General features: G+C 39.1%; 1 protein-coding gene across 3 annotated transcripts in view; it reads right to left on the bottom strand.

Annotated features, from left to right (window-relative positions):
• The window catches only part of PLPPR1 (phospholipid phosphatase related 1), a 152,971-nt gene that overhangs the window by 105,878 nt on the left and 26,338 nt on the right, over positions 1-20,755 (bottom strand). Inside the window, exon 2 of one of the 3 annotated variants that reach the window (XM_071730821.1) lies at positions 18,694-18,833. The exons of the other annotated variants lie outside the window; for them this stretch is intronic. The gene's annotated coding sequence lies outside the window, so the exon portion shown is untranslated. The remainder of the gene's footprint in view (positions 1-18,693; positions 18,834-20,755) is intronic. 3 annotated transcript variants of the gene reach the window in all.

Below are 20,755 nucleotides of genomic sequence, written 5' to 3'. Positions count from 1 at the left end.
GCTATAATATCAACATCCCATATTGTCTTCTCCACTTTTTATTTTCAGTTTTACCAATTTGACTCAACTGTTAAGGAACTCATGTTAGCAAAAACCATGAAAAGCCTTTTAGATCCCACTAGCTGTGACCTTTTAAGGTCTGGTATGTGAGCCCCACATGACAGTGAAATCAGTCAAACCTATTCCAACAAATTAGGGAACACTGTAGAGGGGATATTAATAATCTAGAGCTCTGGTATTATAAGGTGCTTCTACTCTTTAAACAATATATATAATTGCATAATACAACATGTGAATTAATTAGCATTAGTTAGTTCTCATCTTGCTCAGTTTATCCCATGTGCATCTTCAGAGAGCCCCTGTTCTACAGTGTAGGAGTTTATTATCTGATATCTCCTGGGGGAACAAGTGGAGACATAGAATATACATAAGTGAATTGAAAATTAACTGAAAAGGACAGCAAAGAATAAAGCATTCAAGCTGAAGAGATTTTTTTCTTCTTGCCGCAGGGATCCATCCAGGGGAAAAAAAGAATGAGAGTCAAAGAATGAAGGAAAAAAAAAATGTCCTAAAAAAAGGTTACTAAACAGAAGAAGGATTTCTAAAAGCTCCATTCAGGTATGTTCTAAGGCTTTTTATATGAGCACATGGCAGACAGCAAAAAGGACATATCTAGGACAAGCTAGCATTTGCTGGGCCTTTACAGTTTAAGCTCCTGCAGCAAACACAGTATAGCTGATGGTTGTTCTGTGTAATCAGTGCTCAAACCAATTAATTGCTGCTGATCTGTTCCTCGAGAATCAGTGGTCACCCTGATATTTTTTAAGATATGTCCTGCACAGGTGAGAGATGGAACATTATGGCTTTATAAATTGCCACAGTATGTGGGCAGCTGAGGAAAATACTAAAAATCAACAAACCAGACAAGCTAACAAGGTATTGTTCATCCTAGTTTTCAGCCTGTGCTTCATCTGATCAATACCAATGCATGTTTCCTTTGCCAGTAGCTCGGAGATTGCCAGTCTGGAATGCAGGATCTGCTACACAGACTGAGACAGCAGCATGGCCACGGGCAAAAGTGGTTGTGGCTTCACTGCTGAGTCCTCAAGTGCCTCAAACCAGAGACTGGGAGGGCAACCACTGATTTTTCAGTACCAGTATGTGATGTAAACACACACAAAAAAATGGACTGGATTTCCTGTTTCTCTGCATCTAGGTAGGCTCGTAACTTTTTCAGCAGTAGCTAACACTCTGTTTAGAAATAAAATTTTAATATTATATTTTCACACAAATCTGCTATTTTTGTACCAATATAAAAGATTATTAAAATAAAAGCATTTATCTATTTGTAAATAAGTTTAACATTGCATAACAATTTGCAATTCTCTGTCGGCAGTTGGCTTTAAGTTATAAAAATCTTTATCCCCATTAAAGTAGGGATTTGGTTCATGAGCACATAAAAAACTAAAACTTCTGCATCAGTCCATCAAGGATCCATTTCCCCAGCTCAATGAAATTGCATGTGTCAAGCCTTCATCCAATTGAGAAAACAAAGTCAAACTAATGCCACTGCTGAGGATGATTAGCCATGCTTTTGCAGAGAACTGTATCATTATAACCATTATTTATTACATCAGCTCTTACAGGTCTCATTCAAAAGTGAGTAGTACTTTCCTGTGGGGGAAACAGCCAAAAGGAGCCGAAGCAATTTGTCAGGCATCACACAATGAGTCAATGTCTAGGCTGAAGAAAGACATATTGTTCTTAGACTCCTGTCAAGTGCTTCATCCATTTGAACTACGCACTCTCTACACTTGAAACGCACTTGCTAATTCCTGCACAAGAACTACTGCGGTTCTCATTGTATATTTAAATACAGGTTTCCCTTAGCTTGTTACTGAAACCAAATTGAGTTTTCCTACTGAAACCACAACAGAATGCACATCACAGCACTGCACAAGCACTGATCAAACACACTCTAGATGTGACAGCCTCACATCCTGTCTCTGCAGCTTCACCCCTGCTATGTCCAAAGGCACCTCACTACTACTGCAGCCCTGGCATGAACATGCATGCTGTTTTGAATAGGTTGAAACAGGACAACAGAGGATTAAAATGTGTTTTCCAAAGCTCTTACCCACAGAAATCTTACCAATGCCCACAGAGCACCTGAGGTATCAAAGATTTTCCTACAAAAGGCAGTCATTGCTAGTTAATATTCTCCTGGCTGAAGTACACACATTTTCAGTGTCTTCAGAGTCACCAGAAATGTTGAATGGTAGCATGAATCATTCCAAGACCCAAGTTGTGTGAGGAAAAGTAAAAATACATTGTAGAATAAACATGGCACTGCATCTTGCATCCAAACATGACACTGTTACTGTATAAAAATAGTAAAACTACAAAAATAGCACCACTTCTGCAACAATTAGAAGGTACCAGACAACTGGCACTCATTGGAAGACACTGGGTTTGACCTATTCCTTGGATAAGGCTGCCCTTGCTCTATGGAAAGATGCATTCACACAATGGAGCTTGTACAAGATGGAGAACATTCATTTAGCTCCGGGTTTCCATCATCAAAGAACCTTTTAGCCCATCCCTCACAACCTGAGAGGCAAAAACCCACCACACTAAGGCCACCAGAGCAGTAACATGGTGTCAGGCTGAAAACATTGTATGCCCAAATCCCAACACATTTTGGTCACAGCTGAAATTTAACTGAGAAATTGCCTAGTAGCTGTTTAAGAACAAATGGGTGTTCTCAGTTCCAAGACTTGGCTGGTGACAGTGTCCCAGAGCACTCTTGTATCAGAAGCATGACATCCTGCTTGGAAAGAATTCTTTAAAGAGGAGCTTGACAGATAAAGCAGGAGTTTTAGTTTACCGGATCTAGATCTCACCATTGTATAAAATTTATTATAAACTTTCTTAACAGCATACATGCCTGTTTCTGCATAAGCCTTAGCCATTAAAAAAAAATTGGCCTACCAGTGAAACTGCTTCACATGTGCTACTCCACAGACTCAGTGACAAGAAATGCATAACAATGATACAAGTACAAAACTAATGATAACAAGTACTAATGATAACAAAAACCCACCACCAGTATATAAAATATACCCACACATACTCACCATAACAATAAATTATTTTGCAGTATTTAAGTATTAAGCCAGAAAAACACTTTCTCTGATGAGAGTTATGACCTTTTTCTGCTAGCAGAGGTCATGTGTTAATATTTCTGTTCTCATACTAGCAAACCATTTTATGGCAAACAATGATATCTAAATAATACAGTTCACAGCATATCTGAAACTATGTTCCTTGGTGCAAAACACATCTTTTTATGAAAAAAGCTACATGAATAGCTATCTGGACTCCTAAACTATGAAACTCTGGTGGCAGCGCGAGGTTTAAACCACAGAAGAAATTAAGGCCAGAGATTTTACAAATTCCTAATAGATTTCTTTTCCCTTGTTAGTAGCTTCCTGTGGAAAATCTCTCTGGCTCTGAGTGATAAGCAGTATTAGAGTACAAACTCTATATACAGACAGGCAGACTGATATGGGATCTGCACCACTATTATCTTCAGGAGAGTTCAAGGGTTATGCCAGGATAGCACAGGTCTCAGAACAGCTTCTCACAAACACAATTGCACAGCTGCTAGTGACAAAATTTACAATGATGCCACCTGGTCAGGATTCCACATATGTTGTCCCAGTAGAATCTAAAACAAACCCATGTAAATAGCAGGTATATGCACGCTAATACCTAGGAAGGCAAATAAAAGGGCCACAAGCCTTACTTTGAATTATTTAACACCTTTCAGACCTTATCCTGCAAGTCTGAATGTGTCATCACGGCTGATGTGTTTCATTTGGCAAGGCACTGAATTCCTTGACTTTCCATCAGTAAAACCATATGAATAAGATGTTTAACCTGCTGTAGCTGACAGTGTTTCTCCTTCTAGCAAAAGGTTTAGAAGCACATGATAAATGAAGAAGGAATATGACAATGAGATTGACTAGGAAATTCTTAAAAATGTAACAGTACACTCTGAAAAAAACCCAAACACCAAACCACTGAATGTATATGTGTAATTGACAAGACTGATCCTGTTCCTAAATTTCATGTAAATTAAGAAAGCTTTTAAATCTTCTTTCCTCCTTTCAAACTTCAAAGTGAATCCAAACGAAATAATCGTGCATTATCTTTGTTCTGTAAAAGCAAAATACTTCTGGCCTTTATTCATCAACCTGAAGGCACATTATCTTGATTCTGACTAATTAATTTGCCTTGTGAGCTTTTCTGTACAAATACAAGAGGCAATTTGTCATTTCTTTTACTTCTAAGTGGCTAAAACTCCATGTATTTTTAAGGATATTTATGGCAATAAACTGGACAGTGATAAAGTAAGAGTTCATAAACACAAGGGACTCTGAATTCCAGAGATCAGTAATATGATTACTCTAATGAAAACAGAGTGGTCTGATTGAATTAATTAATCACAGACTTGAAACACAGGTACTCTATTTAGGTCTACATTAAATCATCAGTCTTAAAATACCCCGTAGAGTACTAATTTCACTGTCTTATTTGCACAACCTACAAACAAAATGCCAAAGACCCCTTTCTATTTGCAGCTGACAAATTTTGCAAGGCTCAGGCTGGAAACCAAATCTTAAGGTATGATGACCTCCCTGATATTTGGGATGCTAGCATGAAGAACTTGTGACCAACTTCGAAGGCAACTGCATTGTGTTTTGATTCTCTCCACACAAAGCACCGAAAGACACTGAAAAAACTGGACAATTTCAACAAGAAAAAAACTCAGAACAAACCTCCTAACCAGGCTTGTATCACAGTTAACTGGTGGAAAAGGACGACATTGAAAAGAGGGAAGAAAACAAGAGAAAACCTCAAGTTTTGTAAAACCAGGTGGTGGAATACACGGGTAACAATGGTAAAGTGCAGAGGAAAGGAAAATTGGATGAGCTATGGAAGAACTGCTGTGGGATGGAGGACCACAGGTTTTGCCTTTGATGGAAAACCAAAAGACTCAAATTCTATCTAAAATAAAGGGATATCAATACAATAGCTTCAATACAAACACTTCTTTCACCTACTGAATTTCTCAGGAGTTTTACAAAAATTAAATAATTAAAATTTAAAAATTGTCCAAATGAATTTTTCTCATTCTGAAGAAAATTTGTACTTTACTCCAGAAAATTTAGTGTTTTGTTTTTTCCTCTTTTGAAAACATCCTTAGTCAAAAGTCCTACTGAAATATATTGAGCTACTAGAAAAACAATTACTCGCTTGTGTATCAGCAAGAAATAAAAGTAATCATTCCTTATTCATAACAGAGTTTCAAAGCTATGCACTGTAAGAACTTCGGGATCCCTAATATTAAAAGCATATTTCAAAAATAAATGCTGCACAGCCTGTTTGTATGCCTCCCCTGCTGAGCCAACACACAAGCGAGCCCTGGTGCATCCATTTCTTTGCACTTCTTGAGTTATTCTTTCTTCACTTGCAGGAGGAGCTGAACAGTTGCAGTCTTGCTTCAGTTGTTCATCGGGCGTCTCCTTGATGCCATGAGCAGCTCAGGCTGGAGCAACTCGAGCACAGCCATCCCTGGCACCCGGCGCCCTTCCACTGCTGCCCTGCATGGCCATACAGCTGCTCTCTGCCTCTTCCTGAGGGCACAACCAATCCAACTGACAGGGATGAATGAGATGTCCACAGGATGCTCTGACTGACAATTGAGCTGAAAAGAAATTAGTGTCCCTTTCACAGGCAGCCTTTAACACCCCGTTCTCTTCTAGTATTTGCTTCCTCAGGATTTGTGGTACTGCACAGTACTTCCAACTTACTATTTTGCTGCAAAACAATTCCAAAGCTTTACTTTCTCCCAACTTACACATTCCATCTCATTTTTCATTCATCACATTCAGCTATCTCTTCACCACCACTGATACACCTGGTACTTCACAGGATTTTTCTTCCAGTTTGGCAAACTTTGGGTCATCATTCAGGACAGTCCTGGAACAATCTGGATTCCAAGAGCTGGTACATACTGCAAAACCTACATCCCAACTGTGGGTCATTTTTTCCTGTGAAAATTCAGGGGGTTGGATGAACAAGCTTCCACTCCCACTCTTCAACTGTTGTAACAGTAAAAAATACGTAAGGATGTTCTCGTCTTTCTCTTACAGGTATTCCTGACTTTTTTAGCCACTTTTGCAGAAGAGCCTGCCTCAAGTAAAAATACAAATTACATCTGTGACCCACCTACACTGAGGGTGAAATGCAGAGACAAAGACCTCTGTTCATCCAGGGCTATGATGAGAACATTTTAAATCAGTATCAGCTAAGGCTTCTGCCTGGCTCAACCTTGCTCAGACTCCCACCTATTTTTATCAGACTCTGTCAGGTCACACTGCTCAAGTCTGACACCTAACTAAACCCCAGTTTACCAAGGTTGAGTTCCAGCCAGATTAAGACAAGGACCACCTTATCCCTCTGTGTTCTTCCTGTGATCCTTTATCATCTAAGTTGTCCAAAAATGAGTTACTGCATTTTAATTGATGCACTTTTCAGGTCTGCAGGGACACACATTACCTGGGGCTGGTGCCCTAGAATGCCATGAAGGTTCCCAGAAAGACTTCCCTGCTTTCTCCACCAACTTGATAAACTTGTGCCATCTATGTGTGCCATGAAAATACGCCTAACAACAAGAATCAGGAACATACTGTTGGCCTAACTGAAATCCTATATCTAAGAAAATTACTTCAGTCTGGGGCTTGCCATCAGCAGTAGTGACAATGGACTACATTAAGGTCTTAAGTAGGTCCCCTTTACTATCTCTTCATAAATTTAAGCCAGTATTTCGTAAATGCAGGCTAACATTTTTAGCTGTCAATGTATTATGCCAGTTATCCATTTCTAAGTCCATCATTATTGTGACTCTTCAACAGACGGGATCACAACATCTGCAAATTTCTTCTTGGAGCTTCCAGTAGAGCCATGTGATGTTATTACATCCCACCCATAAGTTAGGCATCAGACATACACCATGACCACAGCTGAGCTTAAAGGCCACTATTATGCATCTACTTGGCCATATATGTGAAGAAAGAACCAGCCAACTTCTGTGTCTTGGCTGGCATCCTGTCCAACAGACACAGGGACTGACCCTCATTTCTCCTAAATAAAAAGCTGCTTTAGCCTGCTTCCACTTTTCCACAGGACATGTTGTGAAAGTCATCCAAGCTCTGCAGTCAGGCAGACAAGGTATTTTTTCCTCAGTTGGTCTCAGCTTCTCATAATTTAAAACTGGCCTAACACAGACCAAATTGTGGCCCCCCACAGCCAGTGACAGGTATATCCACAGGAAGAATCTTCTGCTCCCTGGCAGTTGGGTACATTAAGGATCTCTGCAGAGAGCACAGCTGCCATAAAAATTGCTAGGGCTGAAATTTTCAAAGCACTGCTGAGCTAAATGTGCAGTCACTGAAGGCAAGGATAGAACTTTGTAAATAACAGAATTCAGCAACGGCTAAGACTTTGTGTGCGTTTAACAAAAAAAAAAAAATCAGGTTCCAGTCTCCCTGTACTTGAATGAAAAGTACCAGAGCTGTGTTTCTCCATTCATTGCTCAGGTACTAAGCATACCTGTAATTGACAATTATTAAAAGGAAGATCGCAGCTTAACTACATTTACAGGCTGTGTTGTCAATCAAGTATTGCCTGTCCTCTTACAACTGCCAAAAATCCATAGAAAAGTTGGGCTGTGCATTCAGCAAATTCAGCAAAATCACATCCACAGGCCCAGCATCTTAACCAGATGAATTTACCACTGCTTGGCAATCCACAGTATGCTGATCTGGTATTAACGAGTCTGCACTTCCTCAGTGCTGACAACTATAAACTGGACACAGAGGACTTCTCTTTGTAGCTGAATATTTTTACCTGCTCCTACTGACAAAACTGGAATGTCTCCAAGCCCTCCTCCCCCCCCTGCACATCCTGACACAAAGGAAAAAAATCAGCAGGAGACTGACAGAAAGATGGATGACAGTGGGGAGGAGGAGATCCACCCTAATGAGTCTGGTCCTGTGGAGCAAAGCTCACAATAATAATGATTGGCATAAAAGAGTCCCAAGATAAACAATATAACAATTATCACAACAGGAGGTATTTGCTCATAAGAGAATGACTGTGACAGCTAAACATAGCCAACTTCCTAAACAATGAAGAACATAGGATAGTGCTTTTCAAGCATTTTGGAAGCATAAATTACTTTACAGCATTGTTCTCTTGAGAGTTACTTTCAGATGGATCTTTTCATTTCAGAACCTGTTTGCAAAGAGGAATTTGAGCCCCAAGATGCAAAACAGAAATGTGTCTCCTCTAACAAAGGAACCGAATTAAATACACCAAATATTTGTAGTACAGGAAACTTAGGCAAGATTTCAGTATGCATCATACCAAACACACAGCACCAAACCAATGTCTGCTAAAATGCCCGAAACAACAGCCTTTTCCTGCCTCTCTTAACTTGAGTGATTGAACACAGAGTGTGACATCTCTTCAGTTCTCAGTGGAGATATAAATAAATAAGCAAATAACGTCTGAATGCTGCCAATGGCTGTCAGTGACTTCAGTTGGTTGAGATTTCACTTTTTCTCAAGTCATCGCTATCAGAAGAATAAAATTAAGACCACTGTTAAACTAGCATGGTGCCTATCATCTGGCAAGGTTTTATAAAAGACTGGAAAAGGGAACTTGATTTTTATATCTCTGTCCAGGACTCTTGGAGGAAATCTTCCCCTGTACAGTCAAGAGAGCAAGAGACAAGAATAAAACATTTACATACATAGCATTGTTTTAAAAGGGCTCTTCACAGACCTTGGACAATTTCAGCTTAGTATTCTTACATGCAAACATCACTAAAAAGCAACACAAGTAACATCAGCAGGGCACGTTCTGTTGAACAAAATCTCAGCTTTTGAAGTTTGCAGCCTGAACCAGCCAGGCAACAAAGGTGCTCTTACGCCTTTGTGGCATTCTCTATGGACTCTAAATATACATACACATCTATGTGATCTGATACAAGCATGCCTGGAAGGTCACAGAGTATAAAAATAAAATCCTCTATCTTGAACAATATCACCACAGCTTTGCTTCTGCCAGGACGGTTGAATTTGCTTGTCAAGGACAAGTATGCACATGGGAGACTGGAAACAATTCCAACCAACAGAACCATAGAATCACAGAAGTTAGGGCTTCTCTGCATACTTTATTTTCCCAGGAATAATCTAGTAGATTATTTGTTGTCATTTCAGGTAATCCATCAAAATAATTCAAAATGAAATTTAGTTCTAGAAGTTTTCTTCTACAATTCCTGTGACTGCTGACTTTCAGCCCTCTTCCCTGTCACTAAATTAAATCAAGGGCAACCAGGGCAGCACAGAAACCAGCTGTGTATTTTTACTGGAGTCAGAAATGTCTTGTAGCTAAACCATGAATGAACTCTGGAGTGATAAAGATAACAGGGAGATGAAAACAAATTCAAAGAGCCAGAATCACAGAACTGAAGTGATTTGAGTGTAGACTAGTAAGCGTGATACCACAAAAAACTAGGGATAGGCTATAGGATTTGTATGGACTTGGCAAGGCTTTCAGCCATGTCTGGCTTTGTTGGCCAGCCTGGAGCTTGGATTTATCTTGCAAGGCTGTCTCAGCAGGTGACACCCAAATAACTGCTCCACTGGTCCCCTTCACTGTGTGTAGTGCCGTGCCTGTTACTATGATGCTTTTGATGCATCTTTGCAAATAAAAGTCTTAACATGAAACTGTTTGTGCAAAGCAAACTACCTTTGAATTTAGAATCAATTTACAGCACATAGAGGAGAACAGGTGCAGAATGGCAGCAGAGACTTTGAAATCGCAGGCAGAGGAACACTGCAAGTTCCAGGGCTCTAAAAAACCCAGAAACAGTCCTGGACCTTTAAAGCAAGGCAGTCCAGTTTATCAGCATCACAAGGGAACAAAGGAGAAACACGATATACGAAATAAATTCAGGTGTAATTTGAAACTGCAGACCAATAAAGAAAGGACAAGTGTCTGCAGAGGTATGAAAAAAATCCCAAGCAAGCCCAAGATAAAACCATCTTCATCAGTGTTATCCTTCCAGCCAAGATCTGAGGAGCTGACAGCTTATCAACATGGTCTCTTCTTGATAAAGACTGAAGCCACTGACCAAAGGACCCAGAGGCATTGGAAGGGCCAGTATAGCACTCAGGAAGGGGCAGATAGTGGAAAGAGTATATGTAACAGTTTCATTTGAATTATGAAAGGGAAATTACTTTAAGAAAAAAAAAAGGTCAATTAGACTGATTGTGTAATTTTTCTACCAGAGTCATATCAACTGGTGCATGGTGACTAAACTGTTAAAATACCAATTAGAAAAGAAGGGTCTCCATAAAAGGTATATTTCTGTACCCTACACAAGCTGCAGAGTAACAAAATGAAAGAACCCACTCTCTGATGAATTAAAAAATAATCTTCTCAGTTTGAAATGGTTCTTCCTTCTTAATTTTTTTTCATTCTTTCTGCAGTTACTAGTCACTAAATATTTCACTAAGTGGTGTTATAGGGTTTGGTGTGACCCAGGACCCTACATCCTTTCCCATGATATTTTAACATGCTCTTACCTCAGTGATTTTTGCCTTTGATTTAAATATCCTATCTTCTCCAATGCATTTTCCACACCAATTTTTTGCATTAGTTGATGTTGTTACTGATTTTTTTCTAAGTCATGCAACATAATGGTTACCCATAAATCAAAACATTTAAAAACTTTGAACTGGATTCACCTTTAGGTAAGAGATGGCAAACTACATACAGCCCATCTAAAATGATGAGAAAGATGCTCCTAATTTACAATAGTTACTTGAAAAATATTATTTTTAATATAACATGCTGATTGATCTTCTGTTTTCTGAGCTTTCTGAAAGCAAGAAGAGGAGATTGTGTAACCACTGGCCTCTGGGACCAAAGGCTGTAAGACAAGCATGAATTATAACGCTGCAAACCCATTTTGCACAACCTTATCAACAGAAGATATCACATATAGGGTCCTTGGAGGCTAGAAGAAGAATGGAAATGCTTGCAATTTCTTCCAGATGGTAGTAGATCTTTGCCTGTCTTTGGATGCAATGCAAGAAGGCTTTCTGTTTCTTAGGCATAGAAGTGCAATCAGAAATGTTTTTGTTGCATCTCAGCTGTTTTGACCAGCCCTTCTTATAAGTCCAGAGCTGGCGAATGCAGAGAAGAATGGCTGTTTAGCACCACTTTCAGAAACACCATTTGGCTTTGAGAACACATGACATGAGCTGCCAAGAACAGGCTGACTTGCTGATTTAAAGCCACTGGAGTGAAACATGAGCATTATGCTGTTTATCTCCATACACATCAAAATGCCTTCATTCTTTCTTCCAAATTTATACCAAAGCCAGTATCTGACCAACAAAACCTGTTGTTCTCTAGTTATCATGATAATCACAAAGGTCTCACTGGGAGGAGAGCATGTCACTTGCTGGTACGATACTGAAGTAGAATGAAAGATGCCAAGTCCCATTACCCAAATGATCTTATAAAATCATCTTTGGTTAGACACAGACCAACCAACTCTGGTGTGAAGGGAAAGTATTTCAATAAATCAGCACAAATTTTAGGGAACAGATGTCTGTAGGCTAATACGTTTTTTAAAGTGCTATTTTCTAAGCCAAAAGAAACAAAAAGCATGCAGAAATGAGTATGTCACCATCATAGCCTTCACTGGTCTGTACCAAAGAGACTTCCCAATCTGAAGACACGGATCTCTGATCCTTGAGGTAAGGAGCTACATGGTGTTGTTCAAATAATTCCTTGCCTCCCACACTGGCAGTAAAAAAAAAAAGGTGGCAGAAACCACTGGTTGTCAATCTTAGCCCGAAAGCTTCTACATTCCCTTTGCTTATATTTTTCTTTGCTTTGCATGCAAGAACAGAACATGTGAAAGCATAGGTTTGCACACTGCAGACTTTGAAACATCCTCCCGAGGGGCAAGAGGAAACCTCACCTAAAATTATTAGATCAGCTAAAATAGCAGAGAACACTGCAATTAAATAGGACTATTAAAATCAGGAAAAGTCTAACTCTGTATAAGCAACTTTTCCAAAACCAGAACTTTTAAACAAAAATTATTTTGACTTTTAAACCCCTGTTTACTATCCTGAGCTGTCAGAGAGCATGCTTTGTGTGTGCTTGTTAGAGAAGAGAGAAAAAAGTCAGAGGCAGAAAGAATTAAAGCCCCTGAAAATACTTGTTTTCAAAACAGTAATTTTAATTTTTAGCTTGAATATTTTGTAAATTTACTATGGGTACAAGCCTTTTTCATCAGCAAAAACACCACCACCAATGAAACACAACAAAACCCCCTGAAAGACTGATCAAGCTCTAACTTTCAAAATTAAACCTATGAACACATAAACATTTATCTCTCTCCCCCCTTTTCTCCCTCTTTTCTCGTGAGGCTTTAAGCATGTTCTTTGTGGATCAAAAACACTTTGTGAGAATGTCAAATAGCAATTTTTTTCACATTTCCCTGAATATCTTTTGGTTTAAATATTTAGGATATCACAGGTTCTCAATTATAAGTAAACCTTTAGTTGGGCTGGTGAATGTGCCTTCTGTATCTATTTAGCATGAATATTTTATGATTCCTTTTCACTTCAGTTCCAGGAAGCAGAGGGAGGACTATTAAAAGAAATACAAATAAACTCTAGGATAGCTTTCTTAAAGGATAAGCTGTTCTGCACAGGCAGTTTTGACTAATGGAGAGGTTCTTTCTGGTTGCTCTTTTGAGCCTTGCCCCTAAAGTCAGTGGAAAAGGGTAATTCTTTTAGCTACTGTGCATCATGGCACACAAGGAAAACAACTCCCTCTTCCCCAAACATAGGATATTGCCCCGTGGTATTCTCTGGTGAGTGAAAGAGAGGCTGTATACCTCTGGGACCAGGTTTTCATTTTCTGCTTGTTCTACTCCTGTTTGAGTTCTCCTTGGAGAATTCAACTTCTAACTGCTGGAATGTGAAATGCTTCAACAGCAACAAACAAAGAAATAAAAAAAAATTTAAAAAAAGTCATATGTCCACACATCCTGGTCTTTCTGAATACTCTTTGCACTGATACAAATATCTGATATTTCTTCCTACTAACATTATTCCTGTCTCACTTGAAAACATACTTCCTTCTTATCTTCTGGCTTTTCCTCCCTCCCTGTCTCCCTTCCTCACACCCTTCCATCTTTCCTTATTTAATTCAGACTGAACAAGCAAGGCACCAGCCTGCCCCACATCAAGGCAGCCCCTCGATTTTGCATGGACAGCAGGAAACAATGAAAGTCCCTTTGTCCATTCTCTCTGACAGAGGCATGTCCTCAGGTGACTGCCAACCCTACCCACCCAGATATGGTCACAGATGAATCAAAACCCAAATCAGTCCCGAGGAGAGGGAGATCAGGTTGTTTTCCTTATTTTTCAGTCCTGCAGTTAGCAGCATCCTGATTTCAGATTTTTGCATAAAGGAGCCTGGTACATCTGTTACGCTCATGTTTTGGAAAATGGTCTCCAACACTGGAAACCAGTAGCCACTTAAAAAGACTTGCTGCGTGTTTCTGATGAAAAACTGTCAGGAGACACACCTCTATGTTTGATAGCATACCTATTCTAGAATTCTGGTTCTGTTTGGGACTAAAAGCTGTATTAGTCCTAATTCTACCGTATTTACACTCAAAGCCAAATTACCATCAGATTTGCTAAGAGCCAAGCCTCCCATCTCTTTTCCAGCTTAAGATTTTGCAGCAAGGTAAAACACACCTAAATACATTTCTATTATGAACAAATGTCTTTGTGTTAGACATATCCCTTATTTTGCATTGTGCATTTTTCTACTGCACACACTCCTGAGTCTATCAACATGAGGGCACAGTCCCTGTGGTGTACTGACTTATTCCACCCTGCATGGAACCCACACTGCCACAGTTTCACTGCAACTGATAAAAACCACTGTAATGCCTACTACAATCAATACTATCAGTAAAAGAGAACTGAAGACCTTTTTTAAAGAGTCACTATTTAGGGGCGTTGTGCATACACTGAACCTCCCAGAACATTGAAATGAAATTGAACTTGGCAGTAAGCAAATACATCCTCAAGCTTAGTATTTTAAAAAAGAAATCTGAGAACCAATATTTCACATATGATTATTGTTTTCTGAAGACACACTGTAACTCCCAGGAGTTAATTTAGCCAAGCCAGCATAAAACAAATGCTGGGCCATGTGGCGTGAACAGACGGACACAGACGTAATGCCAGGAGAACCTGCAGGAGCTCAGTATCACTTCAGCTCTGATCCTTAATATGAAATACAGCCTCTTGCAAACTAAGGATGAACCTTTAATGCCAGATCTGTAATCAAAGAATAATTTTAAAAACAGAGTACTCTCTGTAACAGAGAAAACAGTAAACTTTTCAGGAAAATGAAACTGGAACCTACTAGTCTTTCTCAGATTTTTCTTCTCTTCAGAGTGCCACGCCCCAAAAAGCAATTACACAGGCAGGATGGATTCTTTGCACTCACTGGACTTAAAACTCACCTGACCTGGTCTCAGAGGCATAGTATCATTTTAATGAATTACTAACAATACTAACAATGAACCCATTTTAGCAGGAATAAATGGAATACTTTCTAATTTAAGACAAAGTTACTAGAGGTTAATAATATTTGCTCAACCTCAGCAGTTGAAAGGGCAAAAAAGCATTTAGAAACAAAGGAACTAGAATATTAGTGTTTTATAGAAGACCTGAGAAAATCAGTATGGAGGCTCACTTGTTTATAGAAATATGTAACATCAGATACTACTGAGCAGTGGAAATGAGAATAAAGAAAATCTTAATGGACTCATAAGGCTTCAGTTTTGCTGCATACAGACAAACTCCCATGTGTTCTTTGGATAACTTATATGGTATTTACTTTCTTTTTCTCCAAGTTTCTGTGCATATTTCTGAATTGAGAAGTCCTTCTAACGCAAGAAAGTCCTGACTATAAAAACACAGGATGCTCTTTTTAAATGTTTGTCATCACAATGATGAGTTGAAGTAATCCAGGGCTCTGCTGGAGTGTCATTTCCAAATGTTGCTCACTCACCTGTCATCAGCAATGGCATTTTTTTCCTACTACTTTCTTTTTATTAACATGTAATCATTTTAAAAACTTCACTCTGTTGGTACAAATGATTTTTTGCATCTAGTGCATTCAGACAGTACAAAAGGATCTTCCTGAAGAAGGAAGAAGCCCAGGAGCTAGCATCGAATGCATAGACTGAGCTCCATCAGTCTCCACAGCCCTCTCTGCTTTAAATTGAGGCAAAGTCTAATCCTGCGAAGTACAAAACTTGCTCTCAATTTATGTTAACACTTTTATCCATCACATTGTTTGCTGAAGACAAAAAGCACAACTTAATCTTCCTGAGCAACCTGCAGTGTCATTGCAGCCTCTGTGGATGTAACTCTGAACTGCATTACACAACTGCAGAATGTGTGAGGTGCCTTCTCCAGTTATTCGGTGTTTACAGCAATGTGCTGAAGGAACAGGACATGATTGTTCATGAGCAAATTCATCTGTAATGCCACAAATCATACTCAGAGATTACATGTTCTCTGGGATAAAGTAGACTTTTACATACACTAGTGAAAGCAACATGAGACTTCTTTAATCAAGAGCTTCTATCCCAAGTTTTACAGCATGGCTACAGGAGTCTAACGTGACATAGTAATTCCGAGTGTCACGGAGCAAGTATTGGTAGTCTTTCCCCTGCTTAATACTGCATGATCTCTGACACTCTCGAAGATTTGGTGAAGCTGATTTCAGGTGTCAGATCAATCTTTGAACAGAAAAAGATCTGCATATATGGGAGATGTCTTTAAGACATCTTCAGTCTTAAGACATCTTAAGACATCCTAAAGAAATATTAGCCTCCTCATGCAAGACATACAAGCTCATTTAAAACAGGTGTTTCATCACTCTGTTATTTCAAAACAAAATCCAGCCTGGGAGTTATGTATGCTCATGGGAGTAAATGTAAATGTTCACTAAGGTCAGCTATTACACATATGGTCCGAGCACTTAGGCTACAATAAACATTAAAAAAATGATCCAACCCAAAAATTCTGGAATTCAGCCTTATGATTTGATTTGTAAAAGCATTCAATTTATTATGGAAATGAGAAAACCAATCCATAAAAATCTTGTTTCTAAAACAGAAAAATAAAAACCTCTGAAACAAGTTAAGACCCAAAGAAGAAATAATGTACACCTCCAAGAGGGTCAATCTGCAAAATCACTCCGCCTCACCATATGACTAGAAACTTTCAAGGGCCATCATTAAGAAGCCACTTCATAACTAAATAGCAAACAAAAAAGTACTAGAGTAGTTAAAGTGTTTCAGATGAAGTGTTTCTCTCCTGATTTTACAGACTCAAAGACCTTTCATTAACATACCAAATCACAAAGGTAACAAGTACATTTTTTTTTTCTTTAAAAGTTCCCAGTAGGAGATGAGCAAATTGGGGATTTGGAGTCATGCCTCCCACACCCCAGTCCAGCACCTCACCACTATACCAGCATGAAAATTGAACAAGAAAAAAAAATGCCTATTTCTAAATGTATTAACCTTTTTTGTGTTCAGCTGACATAGCTGAAAGTGCAGCACACACTCATGTAAATTAAGATGTGGATACTTCAAAAATGAGAGCTGTAAAATGCTTTCAGAGCTGGAGGCATAGCACTCTGTTAAATTGCCACATTCTGCAAAGGTCTTCCTGGAAAACGATTATACCATGAGAAATAAAGAGGGAGGGAACAACCTAGTTCATGCTCTGAATCCGAAAAGTTTAAGAAACAGCACAGTAATTGCTGCACTGATGGAGCTGTAGGATGGCCAGCTGGATTGAACTCATCTGGATGTGTAGCAGAAGCACTAAGGTTGGTATAAATGACAAAGAAAACAAACGTATGACAGAGTTTAATGCTGGGCCAGCAATTAAACAAATGACAGACGCTCTCTACCAACTTACACAGACTTAGATAAAAGTAAAATTACAAGAAAGAAATGCGGTTCTTTTGTGACTTAACCCAGGGCTACATGCATGTGTAGATGTTTAGGAAATAAACAACAGGAGACCCTGTACTGGTAAGAACAGACATGAGTTCCAAAGCACACATGGGAACAAACTGCTTCTGCCAAGCTGTCCTGGTTTGGGCAAATTTTCTGTCTTGTCTTCTAATCCTATATTATTTTATCACAGTGCTCACATTCATGCACGTAGAAGTCTCCTGTCCTGGTTTGGACCAAGACAGAGCTAATTTTCTGTCTTGTAATTTTGATTTCTGCTAAGTCTCTCATAAGTAGCTGCACTTGCTGACACTAGCAGCAAGTTTCTCAGTCTGTCTGCTTCTGGGACTGGTAACACTGGATGTTTATAGTTACAGCTGGAGAATGGTCTGCAGAACCAAGGAGACTGCTAGGTTCTGAAAAGCATCACATGCTTTGGAAAGAAAAAGGGGCTAAAGGGGCCCCACCTGAAACCCTCCACTAGGGAGGAGTGGACAAGACAAATGACAAAAATTGACCAGAGTATTCCATCTTATATGTGTCATACTCAGTAAAAATGTGAGGGATCACAAGGGTCAACCCCCTTCGCCTTCACCCTTCATCACCCTTCCCTTCAGTCCTTCTTCACCTGTCCCTGTTTGCTTCAGCATCCTGGGAGGATTCCATCCACTCATCTGCCTGTGGTCCTGTGTGTTCCTGCCTCCAGCTCCCAACTACTGTTGACTCCAGGGGTCCAGCCTGGACTTTCCCAGGGATGCCCTGCAGTCTTGGTGGTGACGTGAGAGTTACTGGGAGGAAGGGGGGAAGAATGTGGTATTGTTTTTCTGTATATTTATTTTCTGTATATATATTTAATAATTTTTCCTTTTTTATCATTTCTGTTCCATTAAAGCTTAGTTTCCAACACACAGGTTTCTCTCCTTATGCTCTCTCCTTTCTTTATCAGGGAGGGGATGGGGATTAATAGAGAGAATCTGTCCAGTGGTAAATTGCCAGCCCAGCATTGAACAACACAAGCCCAGAAGACACAACCACTGCACCAATGAAATCCATCCCCAAGTCACGAGGACAGCAACAGGACTGAACAGTTATGCCTATGACATTTCTCCAATAATCAGAAAATTTCCTTCCAGCACCTTGCCACAGAAGCAGCCAAATACTCCAAACAAACAAGGGAAAACAGACAAGAAGCAGCAAACATATCTGAGATGAACAAAACCACAGAAAGCAAAATCCTGATGGACACTGCCATAGTAAGTGCAGCCTCCTAAAGGTTATGAAAGACCTGTCCCAAAACTCCTGTGCTGTCTGCAGTCCAGAAGGATCCCAGGAACATAATACAGTGTCCGACACCAGCACACAAGCAATGCTGGAAAGACAATGCTCTGGAGCCCACAGATGTGAGGGCATGATAATGTGAGTAAATGAAAACAGAGAGTGAAACGAGAAAAATAAAATTAACTTACTCAGAGGTCTTGTAAATAAATACAGCCTTTCTCTTCTGTCAGATCTTCCACAGAGTTTTGCTATTCTTATTTGCAACAAACACGATCATCACATGCTCATATGTTGGGTTGATGAACTCAGTGCTCCTCTATGCCTCTGCCTGTCATGGTACAAAGTTCTAGTTAATCTTTACTTTCTAACAGTTTGTATAGCTTGAGTATTCTCCAGAAAGTTTTCCAAATGCAGAAAAAGGGGAAGAAAGTATTTGGAACAGACTTTCATGAAATTTTCCTCATTTTTTAATCTGAAATTTGGAAGGCTTCCACTTTTTTTCTGGTGTGGAAAAAATATTTATGTTTTGGGCAATTTTTAGTAAACAATTTTGTGATAAATGTCCTTCACTTGTCAGTAAGAACTTAAGAGTGGAAAAGAGAAAAAGAAATTTTTACTTCTGGCACCTATGCTTTCGGTCAGCTCACCATCTTACAAACCACTGCATACAGAATTATAGATGCAGTGAATTCATCAATCTTTATTAATGTTTTCAATAAAAATCAGGGCAGTTGCATAATTACATTCAGACATATGCCATGCTCTTTGCTTTTGTAAGCCACTTGATTTTGAAAAGTCGTATCAGTGTTTCCAAGTGGAATTTCTAAACAACAAATCTATTATTTTCTGTTAGCTATGCAACTGAGATTAGAATACTTTTTTTTTTTTTTTTTTTTTTTTTTTTTTCAGGTCTGAAACAACCGCTGACATTTTGAAAAGGATGCCATTGATGGTACAGGTCATTGCACCGCAGACATTTCCTGAGCCTGCTGAAATCAGTTGGAAAAATAGCTATCACAACAGGACTATATTCACTACCACAATGCTGCTTCCTCTGTAGAAAATGCCTGCCAGCTGATGACACTGTAATCAAGGTATTAACCACATCCAGTGAAATCCTAAATACGGTGCTTCCACAAAGAGCTGGTTCTGCCAGCATGGAGCTTCCCAGAAACACTACTTGCAACAAGATCAGGAATAAACATGAAAATGCTGTAGTTAATAGTGTTCAACACAAGAAATTAATAATTTTAGATACTCTACAGCCAGAACCCATACTTTCCAGCTTCACTGCAAGGCTCTAACTCTGGTGTTGGGATGACTTAGAATTAAATCAAAGCCCCCTGCACTCCTCACTTGGGTAACACAGGACCAAACCAAAAAGATGAAATACTGCATGAAAATGTGTACCCCAAGCAAATTTGGCTGTTCATTCTTATGACTGACTATGGAATTTTCACATCATGAGGGAGGATAGGAAGGATGACATTTCTGGAATTTTAAGTTGCTCTGAAAATCAGAAAGATTGATAATATTAATCAGCACTGACCTTTTTATATTAGTAATTCTACAAAGAGCTGTCAGCCTCAAATCTCTATGTATATTTGTTCTGCTTATATTCATGTCTGAATTACTCAAAGATGTTTCTTCACATTATGGAATTTGAACACAATGTTTGTGTAATAGCTTTGTTCCACACTGAGATTTGTCATCTTTTGTATACTAGAAGATTCTCTCTCAAATCAGGATTCCCTTTCCTTCTCAACAGCACAACAGGTAAGCTGGCTGGGACCCTCAAGATCCATATACTAGATCAAGAAACAGAACTGAATAGAAAGAATATACTGCGCTCTGGCAAACCAGTAAACTTGTGTTTTCATTCTCCATTGGAAACTGCCTATCTTTTCTAGATGCAGTTTTCTTAAAATAGCTCATTTTGAGGTCATGGTTTCACTCACAGAGACTTTTTTCTCCCTTGATCCCTTGCCAGAGGTTACTGACTATAAAATATATCATGATAAAAGCTTAACTGATGCCAGTGTTATCTCATGAAATGTTTTTGTTTTAATGGAACAGGGTTCTTAACAGCTCCTCTGGAAGCACTTTTGTTTCCACAGGCAGAGAGAACAACCTGCCTCAGTTTTCTTGAGGAGAGAGATGTCTTCTCCATGCATGGACAAAAACCCAGTGAAATTTCTTAAGTATCACGGTGTTCAGATTTCCATGTTCAGTTACAATACAAATAAGTGT

This window comes from Heliangelus exortis, chromosome Z, assembly GCF_036169615.1.
Source record: "Heliangelus exortis chromosome Z, bHelExo1.hap1, whole genome shotgun sequence".
In the NCBI taxonomy this organism is placed as follows: Eukaryota; Metazoa; Chordata; class Aves; order Apodiformes; family Trochilidae; genus Heliangelus; species Heliangelus exortis.
This window is presented reverse-complemented; position numbering and strand designations above follow the sequence as displayed.